The following is a 10,934-nucleotide window of genomic DNA, read 5'->3' on the forward strand; positions in this document are numbered from 1 at the left end:
AGACATAGTTGTTGGTTCAGGATTCAGATGTTTTTTTTTATAATAACTTAGCAGTAATTCAGTAGTTACTACGAATAAAGTTTTGGAGTTGATTTATTTAAATATTTAAAGTAATCAAAAGTATTTGGTTAGAGTATTGCCTTGTTGTATATAAAGTTTGGAGTTATAATAGATTTGATAAGCAGAGATAGTTCGCTCGATCATATTTAGTGATGGAGTGCCGATCCCTACTTGCTCAGAAAATGGGTCGTGACAGAAAGTATTAACAACAAGCAGAATAACAATACAATAAGAAAACGAAACGAAAGTAATAGTACTCAAAAGTCAAAAGTATTAAATTAAATTGAAAGAAAATCCACCCAAACTTTGCTTCTACATTCGAAGTATCATTTCTCGACTTCAACCTCAAAAACTTCTTTTTTCAAGTTTCAACTAATTTTCTATCCGAATGCTCCGGCATAAAAAAAATTTAAAAAAAATAAAAATTGTGGGGGGTGAGGGGGAGGGGGAGGGGCTGTGAGAAAGCTATATTTTGCTTTCTCCAACTGGTATGTTAGGCTGGAAGCTGGGAAAATCTAAAAGAAAAAGAAGGAACTACTTGGCTTTGGTAGGGAAAATAGAAGAAGGGCCGGGCATGATGCACGCTTGTTCCAGTGCAACAAAAGAAAGACTGAAATGATTGCTTTAAGTCAAAAATGAACGAAGCATTATTATTATAAATATTCTTAAAAACTTTGTTTCATCAGTTGTTGTCCCATATTAATTATAATAATACCTGTCACAAAAAAATGCTTTTATTATATATGCCAAGTCTTATAATGATTAAGCAGATTACTTTCTCACCTTGAATTAGAATCTGAGAATAGTTTGCTTTGCCGAGTGGGTATTCGAAGGATTGCATATAGGTGTTCGTAACACGCAGCGAAAGACAATAAAAATCTTAGAAAGATCTTTTCGTGTTTAAAATTTATTTACGTGTCAAAGATCGGATCTAAGACGTACCTGGTGAAAAAAATCTCGTTTCAAATTCTTCGATAGTGCGAAGACTCTATGCGTATCCACACTGAGACCGATCCTTGCTATCAACTCTTTGATCAATGAAACCCGTGAACAAAATTGAACGAATTATTGTATTGAAATTTTTCTCAAAAATCTCAACTCAATGTTATAAGAAGAACAAGAAACACTTTTCTTGTAATTGTATTTTCTCTCTTGGCTTGTGTTGCACTCTCACTTTTACAAAGTGATTTTTCTTCTCAAGAATTAATGTGGCAAATTTTCTTCCATCACCTTTTATATAACATCACCTATAAACTTTTTTCCTGTTTGGTTGAGGTAATGATTTAATTTGGGTAAAAATTTATTCCAACAATAAATTTGATGGAATTTTCAATAAAAATTCGAATCCCATTCTCAAAGGGATTGAAGTGACGAACGCTACTTAGTCCAATTGGACTTTCACGTATTTACGATTCCAATTCCAAATTGGAGAATAAGTTAATATTATATATAACATTTATATAAATCAATAATAACTTATATTATATATATCACACATATATTTCAACTAAGAGAAATAATTTAATTTTTCTATTCCAAATAGAAAACTTCAATTTGTTCACAATATTAATTATATCCTCTATGCTAGCAAAGAATATAATAATATTTCATTTTGACTAATAACTGAACCTATTTGACTAATTAAATTCCTTAATTTAATTAACAAATAATAAAGTAATTAATCCTTTAGCAAAGATCAGAACACTCGTTAGTCTGCGACCCCATAAATTCAATACTAAACCGGTAGTAAATTGACCACATCAATATACTAATCAAGGATGACGTCTAGCAACACTCCTTAACGATCGGATAGCATGAAGTATACAATTTACTCTCAAGAACCAGTAGAAGAATAATGTAGTAATTTCTTCTGTCCTGATAGCTCTGGATCACCCTAGGATATGGTTCAACTGTCAAATCCTAATAGGTGACCAACTATGTGTTCATGTCAAGTATAATCGACCATTGAATGACCTAAGGAACTCTTTTCTTCTTTCATTCAATTGCCCTGGCCAAGGTCTTAATTTGGTCGTTTATAATTCATGACAACATGGAGCTTAAACTCATTACCAAGAGTTGACAGATTCCATCTTGATCAATCACTAAGTCTACAAGTATTTAATCGTACCCAATATCCTTTCAACTATCGCTCTAAGGCCATAGGTGTCTGGTATCAAAGCACAATAAATAACTTGCCAATTACTATGACGATCTCAGGTCAAAGGAAATTCTTACATCACATTCTTCAAGAGAATATCCTATTGACATTTTATGGTAATTCTAACCATTAGGAATTATCCAATGAGTCGGTTCAATGATCATATCTCTATATGCATCATCTATTTATGTGATTTAGTTAATGAGATCAACTAATCTTTATCCCATAAAGACGATCACATAAATATTGATCTAACCGAATTACTAATGTCCAAATTAATAATCTTACGATCAAGAACAAATTTAGATTAAATTGTAAGAGGCTTTGCTCTCATTATCATGATCTCTATCACGATGACAAGCCTCAAAAGTTAATCAAGGACCTTATCAAATTAATCAAACAATTAATAATAACTACGATAAAAGAATGCCATATATTTTTATATCGAATAACGTTCACAAAAATATGTTCAAATCATCAAATATGAGATTGGATCTAGGCCATATCTACTATATCCCTAACAATCCCCCACTTGCATGTGAGCCAATCGCTCGTGTACTTTATTCCCAATTTTCACTTGTGCTTGTCAAACTCCTTTGCACCAAGAGTTTTAGTGAATGGGTATGGAGCATTTTCTTTTCCATCAACCTTTTGAATCTAGAAATTTTCATGTCCAATGATTTCTCTTATCAAGTGATCCCTTGGCAGAACGTGTTTGGATTTTAGGTCTGATTTTGGTTCTTTTTCTTGAGCAATGGCTCCAGTGTTGTCGCACAACAATGGAATCGCACTTTCTATTGAAGGAACCACACCAAGTTCAGTTAAGAACTTTTTCATCCATACAGCTTCCTTAGCAGCTTCACTAGCTACTATATATTCTGCTTCAGTCACTGAATCAGCTACTGTAGCTTATTTGAAACTTTTCCAACTCACTGCACCATCATTTAAGGTGAATACATAACCAGAAATAGATTTGCTATCATCTCTATCTGAAGAGAAGCTTGCATCAGTATAACCTTCAAGTTTCAACTCAAAATCTCCATAAATGAGGAATTGGTCTTTAGTCCTTCTTAAGTACTTAAGAATGGTCTTCACCGCCTTCCAATGTTCCTCACCAGGATTTGCTGATAGTGGCTAGTCACTCCAAGTGCATAAGCCACATCAGGACGTGTACATGTCATGGTATACATGATAGCTCCCACTGCACTAGCGTATTGGATCCTACTCATGCGTTCTCTCTCTTCAGGTGTTTTAGGACAATCCTCCCTACTGAGAGTAATTCCAGTGCCTATCGGTAGATAGCCTCTTTTGGAATTATCCATATTATACCTCTTTAAGATGGTATCAATGTACAAAGACCGGGAAAGTCCAAGCAGCTTCCTAGATCTATCTCTATAGATCTTTATTCCTAATATATAAGCTGTTTCTCCCAAGTCTTTCATGGAGAACCGTTCAGATAGCCAAATCTTGGTACTTTGCAATGCCGGTATGTCATTCCCTATGAGTAATATATCATCAACATACAACACTAAGAATATAATTGTGCTCCCACTAACCTTTTTGTACACACAAGGTTCTTCTTCGCATCTAACAAAATTGAACTTTTCAATTGTCTTGTTAAATCAAATATTCCAACTTCGAGAAGCTTGCTTTAGTTCATAAATGGATCTTTTTAGCTTACAAATTTTATTATGATCAGACGAAGATGTGAAACCTTCAGTTTGTGTCATATACACATCCCCTTCTAGCTCACCATTAAGGAAAGCTGTTTTCACATCCATTTGCCATATTTCATAATCATAGTATGCTGCTATAACAAGCAAAATCCGAATTGATTTGAGCATTGCCATGGGAGAGAAAGTCTCGTCATAGTCGACTCCTTCTTTCTGACGATATCCCTTGGCGACAAGACGGGCTTTGTAGGTCTCCACCTTTCCGTCTGCTCCAATCTTTTTCTTATAAACCCATTTACAACCTATAGGTTTTATATCCTTTTAAGGTTCAACTAAAGTCTATACTTTATTTTTCTTCATAGATTCCATTTCGGATTCCATGGCCTTTTGCCACTTCTCATAATCAGAACTTTGTATAGCCTCTCCATAGGTCTTAGGGTCATCATCATTATGATCAACCTCATTTGATACATCATCTTGTACTATTAAAGTTAATCTAGTTGGTACATGATGTTCTCATGTAGACCTTCTAAGAGGTACTTGTACAACCTGTTCACCTTGTGCTGGATTTGGTTGTTGTTCAATTTGGTTTGGAATTGGTTCATTAACCTGTTCTTGAACTTTATGTAGTTCTTGAACTTCAACCGTTGAAGATAGAAACTTCTTTGGCAACTTCAAAACATCCAATAAAGGTTCTTCAACTTGGGTCTCATGATCTTTACATTGTGTTGATTCATTAGTTTCTTGAACTTCATCAAGTTCTATTTCTTCATTATAATTTCCTTCTAAATGAAATTCCATTTCCAAAAAGGTTGCTCCTCTGGTCACAAACACTTTATGATCAGATGGGTGATAGAAATAATATCCCATTGTTTCCTTGGGGTACCCAATGAATCTACACTTATCAGATCTTGAGTCAAGTTTATCAGACTGTAGTCTCTTAACATAAGCTGGACAACCCCAAACTTTAATATGTTTAAGGTTAGGCTTACATCCTTTCCATATCTCATATGGTGTTGTAGAGACTGACTTAGTGGAAACTTTATTAAGTAAGTATATTGCTGCTTCCAAAGCATATCCCCATAAATTTATTGGAAGATTAGTGAACCCCATCATAGATCTCACCATATCTAATAAGGTTCGATTTTTCCTTTCAGACACACCAGTATGTTGTGGTGTTCCTGGAGATGTCCATTGTGAGAGAATCTCATTCTCTTTGAGATATCTGGTAAAATCTTCACTAAGATATTCTCCACATCTATCAGACCTTAGTACTTTGATACTTTTACCAGTTTGTTTCTCAACTTCACTACGAAACCTTTTGAACATTTCAAAGACTCAGACTTGTGTTTCATAAGATACACAAATCCATATCTTGACATATCATCAGTGAAGGTGATGAAGTAAGAATATCCACCTCTAGCTTGAATTTTCATGGGCCCACAAATATCTGTAAGAATTAGTCCCAATAATTCAGAAGCTCTTTCTCCACTTCCAGTAAATGGAGATTTGGTCATTTTTCCTTTGAGACAAGATTCACAAGTTGGATATGATTCAAAATCATATTTGTCAAGGTATCCTTCCTTTTACAACTTGTTAATTCTTTTCTCTCCAATATGACCAAGCCTACAATGCCAAAGGTATGCATGATTTACTTGATCATCTCTTTTCCTCTTAAGACTTGAAACATGCATAATCGAATTAGCATTCACATTAGGTAAGATATAAACGTCATGTTGGAGATAGCCGTTCACATATAAATTATCACTATAATAAATAGAGCAAATATCATTGCCTATATTAATGCGAAAACCTCGTTTGTCTAACATAGAAGCTGAAATTATGTTCGAAACAAATTTAGAAACGTAATAACAATCATCCAACATAAGTATTTTGCCCGTATGCATTATTAAAAAAATTGATACTACAGCTACGGCCGCAACTTTTGCACCATTTCCAACTTGTAGGTTAACTTCTCCTTTCTTTAGCCTCCTATTTATCTTAAACCCTTGTAACATATTACAGATGTTATAACCACTGCCAGTATCTAATACCCACAGTGAAGAATTAGTAGTAGCTAAAGAAACCTTGAAAATATTTTTCATTAATGTCTCACCTTGTTTCTTGTCCTTTAGAGTTGCAAGATACTCCTTGCAGTTTCTCTTCCAATGCCCTTTTTTCTTACAGTGAAAACATTCAGCATCATATAGTGACTGCAAGATCAAATCTTCAGAAAGCTCTTCACCAACTTCTCATGTTCTTATGTAAGAACAATCATATAATTGACAAGGGGTCCAACTGCAGAGTTTTCAATGTCCAATTGTGTATTAACCATCTTCTTAAGATATTCAATGATTGCAATTGGATCCATATTCTGATGTTTCCTCTGGAGTTCAGAACTCATAGAAGCGAGAATGATGTGTTTAATAGCAAGGCATTCTTCCAAGTATTTCTGATAAACCTTGGTGCCTTGAACATCATTCTTTGGTGGGATTATCTTTGCAGGCTTATCGATCACATCAATGAGCTTTTCATGCATGAGAACAATTCTCAAATTTCTATACCAGTCATCAAAGTTCGGTCCTACCAACTTGTTGGTCTTAAGTATTTCGCGTAGTGATATAACAGACATATTGAGAAATCTAAAATATAGAAAAGAAAAGGCAATAATATAAGAAGATATTTGCATATATCATAAAGACATGGACTTTTATCTAAATGATATTTCCACTAATTATTTTTGACTATTTACCCTCATTATAGTTTACGAAATCTTTATTTCTATTAGTGGAGTAAAGGAATCCTTTAACAATATGTATGAGCCCCTTGGAAGTCAAGTCGTTTCTCACATATATATTTAAAGGTAGGTACTCTTACCAATTGTATCCCCATACAATTTCCTTAAATAGCTCTATGTCAAATAGTCCCCTGGTAGTCAGGTCGATCCTATTGGCATAGTTGAGTTCAACCATCATGATAGCAAAGAACTTATTAAATTTTATACTCCCCCGGGTGGTCCAGGCGTCTAGTGTAAAATTGAATAATTCTTTCAATCCATACATCTAATGCAATAAATAATTTTAACATATTCTCGAACTATAAGTCTCCTGGTAGTCAGGCCGCTCCTTATAAACAAGAAATAAGTAATATTATTTACCTTGATGGATAACTCTATAATAAAATATCTTATATTTTATTATTTAAGAACCCAAATTTTAGTAAGAGGGAATTGTTACTAAAACAACTTTTACTAACATGAAGATCAAATCTTTTACAGCATGCGAATTTAGTTCAAGTTGTCTACATACTTAGTCCTGGATTGATTTACATCACATGTAATAAATAATTCAAAATTATGTAACGAACAAGCATGTGATACAAAAATGAAATTTAACATCTTCTAACATGTTTATCTTATATATCACATAAAAATAATTCATGCCAGAAAACTATTATTAATTAACATCTCATGAACTAATAACAATTAAAAATAACAATAGAATCATGTAACATATTATAGATTCCCGTCGTATCTAATACAAAATTTCAAATTCAAGTTTTGAACTATCTCAATAGTTATATGAATACATATTTTATTCACAATAAAAAAAATATCAATATTCAAACGATTTGACTATTGCACAATACACATGTATTATGATTTGAACTCTTCAAATATAATATTAAAATATTTCTTAAATAAATTTTAGACACAATAAACCACGGCTCTGATACAACTGAAGGATTGCGTATAGGTGTTCGTAACACGCAACGGAAGACAATAACAATCCTAGAAAGATCTTTTCGTGTTTAAAATTCATTTACGTGTCAAAGATTGGATCTTAGGCGTACCTGGTGAAGAAAGTTTCGTTTCAAATTCTTCGATAGTGTGAAGACTCTATGCGTATCCACACCGAGACCGATCCTTGCTATCAACTCTTTGATCAATGAAACCCGTGAACAAAATTGAACGAATTATTGTGTTGAAATTTTTCTTAAAAATCTCAACTCAATGTTATAAGAAGAACAAGAAACATTTTTCTTGTAATTGTATTTTCTCTCTTGGCTTGTGTTGCACTCTTACTTTCACAAAGTGATTTTTCTTCTCAAGAATTAATGTGGCAAATTTTCTTTCATCACCCTTTATATAACATCACCTATAAACTTTTTTCCTGTTTGGTTGAGGTAATGATTTAATTTGGGTAAATATTTATCCCAAAAATAAATTTGATGGAATTTTCTATAAAAATTCGAATCCCATTCTCAAAGGGATTGAAGTGCCGAACGCTACTTAGTCCAATTGGACTTTCACGTCTTTACAATTCCAATTCCAAATTGGAGAATAAATTAATATTATGTATAACATTTATATAAATCAATAATAACTTATATTATATATATCACATATATATTTCAACTCAGAGAAGTAATTTAATTTTTCTATTCCAAATAGAAAACTTCAATTTGTTCACAGTATTAATTATATCCTCTGTGCTAGCAAAGAATATAATAATATTTTATTTTGACTAATAACTGAATCTATTTGACTAATTAAATTCCTTAATTTATTAACAAATAATAAAGAAATTAATCCTATAGCAAAGATCAGAACACTCGTTAGTGTGCGACCCCATAGGTTCAATACTAAACCGGTAGTAAATTGACCACATCAAAATACTAATCAAGGGTGACGTCTAACAACACTCCTTAATGACCGGATAACATGAAATATTCAATTTACTCTCAAGAACCAATAGAAGAATAATGTAGTAATTCCTTCTGTCCTTATAGCTCTTGATCACCCTAGGATATGGTTCAACTGTCAAATCCTAATAGGCGACCAACTATGTGTTCATGTCAAGTATAATCGACCATTGAATGACCTAAGAAACTCTTTTCTTCTTTCATTCAATTGCCCTGGCCAAGGTCTTAATTTGGTCGTTTATAATTCATGACAACATGAAGCTTAAACTCATTACCAAGAGTTGACAGATTCCATCTTGATCAATCACTAATTCTACAAGTATTTAATCGTACCCAATATCCTTTCAACTATCTCTCTAGGGCCATAGGTGTCTGGTATCAAAGCACAATAAATAACTTGTCAATTACTATGACGATCTCAGGTCAAAGGAAATTCTTACATCACATTCTTCAAGAGAATATCCTATTGACAGTTTATGGTAATTCTAACCATTAGGAATTATCCAATGAGTCAGTTCAATGATCATATCTCTATATGCATCATCTATTTATGTGATTTAGTTAATGAGATCAACTAATCTTTATCCCATAAAGACGATCACATAAATATTGATCTAACCGGATTACTAATGTCAAAATTAATAATCCTACGATCAAGAAAAAATTTAGATTAAATTGTAAGAGACTTTGCTCTCATTATCATGATCTCTATCACGATTACAAGCCTCAAAATTTAATCAAGGACCTTATCAAATTAATCAAACAATTAATAATAACTATGATAAAAGAATGTCATATATTTTTATATCGAATAATGTTCACAAAAATATGTTCAAATCATCAAATATGAGATTGGATCTAGGGCATATCTACTATATCTCTGTGACTCCAGCTTCAATATAAAAGGAATTGGCCTGAGATTTCATTCCAGGTGTGCATATTATCCATTAATTTTTACAACGTTGGATTAGGGACTCTTTTCTTAGTGGATCCTAAATTAATTTTAGTGAGATGCTCTGCCTGTGGATTTATAGGTAAAAGCATCGTTTTTTAAAACTATTGATGCTATTACTTTCTTAAGATAGTGATTATTAAGTTTGTGGAAATGGGTCTCACCATGGGAAGATGGGGTTGTTCTTATCGTTTTGTTTAATGTGTCAAATACGTGAATGTATCATAACATCTGATGCTCATTCTTTGAAAAGAAATCATAAGTCGTGTGAAGGAATTATCCAAATCTCTTTTAGATCTTTGCTTAATCAAATAATTATGGGAACTAGGAATAATGAATTATCCCGTTAGAGAATTGATTTATATTTGGAATATCCCAAATTTGTGTATCCTTTCATATATAGACTTTCTTTTCCCATATCATCCTGTCTTCACTGTCAGTGTCACAACCATGAATAATTAAATTTAAAAGTGTGGAACATATAAAAAATAGCACGTTAATAATGTCATAGGTCATAGCTAATTTCATATCAGCTTATGTTAATTCACCGAAAAAGCATTATCCAGCTCAAACCACTAAAAGTTAATATTCATGTTACTTTTAAAATTATTAGAGATAACTATCTATGATAAGTGGGATGAGCAGCCTGAAAACTAAAGCAAACAACATGGTTAAATTGCACTAATCGTACAAATATTTATTTACACTTTCGGTAAATATAAAATAAAATCTTTTGTATTTGATTCGTATTTGTAGCTACCCACACCTCAGAAAAGAAAATGAATTAGAAAAAGGAATATAAAAGAAAGAAAATCTAAAAGAGAAATTAATGGGACGCTAATTAAATGTGTGATAATTCAACTTAGAAATCATTGTTATAGCTTCATTATCAAACTATTACTACGTGATTTATCCCATGAGAAGCTAGAGAAGAATGGCATATTAGTAGGGTGCCACATCTAGAGTTTGATTAATCTAGGTAGGAACTAGGAATGATTAGATAGAATTTCATGGGGTATGTGTTTGTTTCTGATGAATGATGGATTTATTGACGTTTGACTAGCTAGGTTCACCGGTTTTTTGTGGGATGGATCTTATCCTTCTGATCAAGATCTCGAATTCGAATCTTAAGAAAAAAAAAATTTAATAGAGAACGTTTCTCTTTAATGGATCTTATACAATACGAATGAATCAGGATTAGTTCGGACCCTAATATGAGCCGAATAAAAAACAAAAAATGATTAGCTAGCTAGGTTATTAAGGAGGGTGAGGCCCCATTTTTATTTGGCAAATCAAAAGGTATTAGGAATATATGAAGGTACGCATATCCTACCAAATAATAATGCACGCATGCATATGGCGCTTTTTGGCTTGCTTTCGCGTTTGT

This window comes from Nicotiana tabacum, chromosome 6 (genome assembly GCF_000715075.1).
Source record: "Nicotiana tabacum cultivar K326 chromosome 6, ASM71507v2, whole genome shotgun sequence".
Classification (NCBI taxonomy): Eukaryota; Viridiplantae; Streptophyta; class Magnoliopsida; order Solanales; family Solanaceae; genus Nicotiana; species Nicotiana tabacum.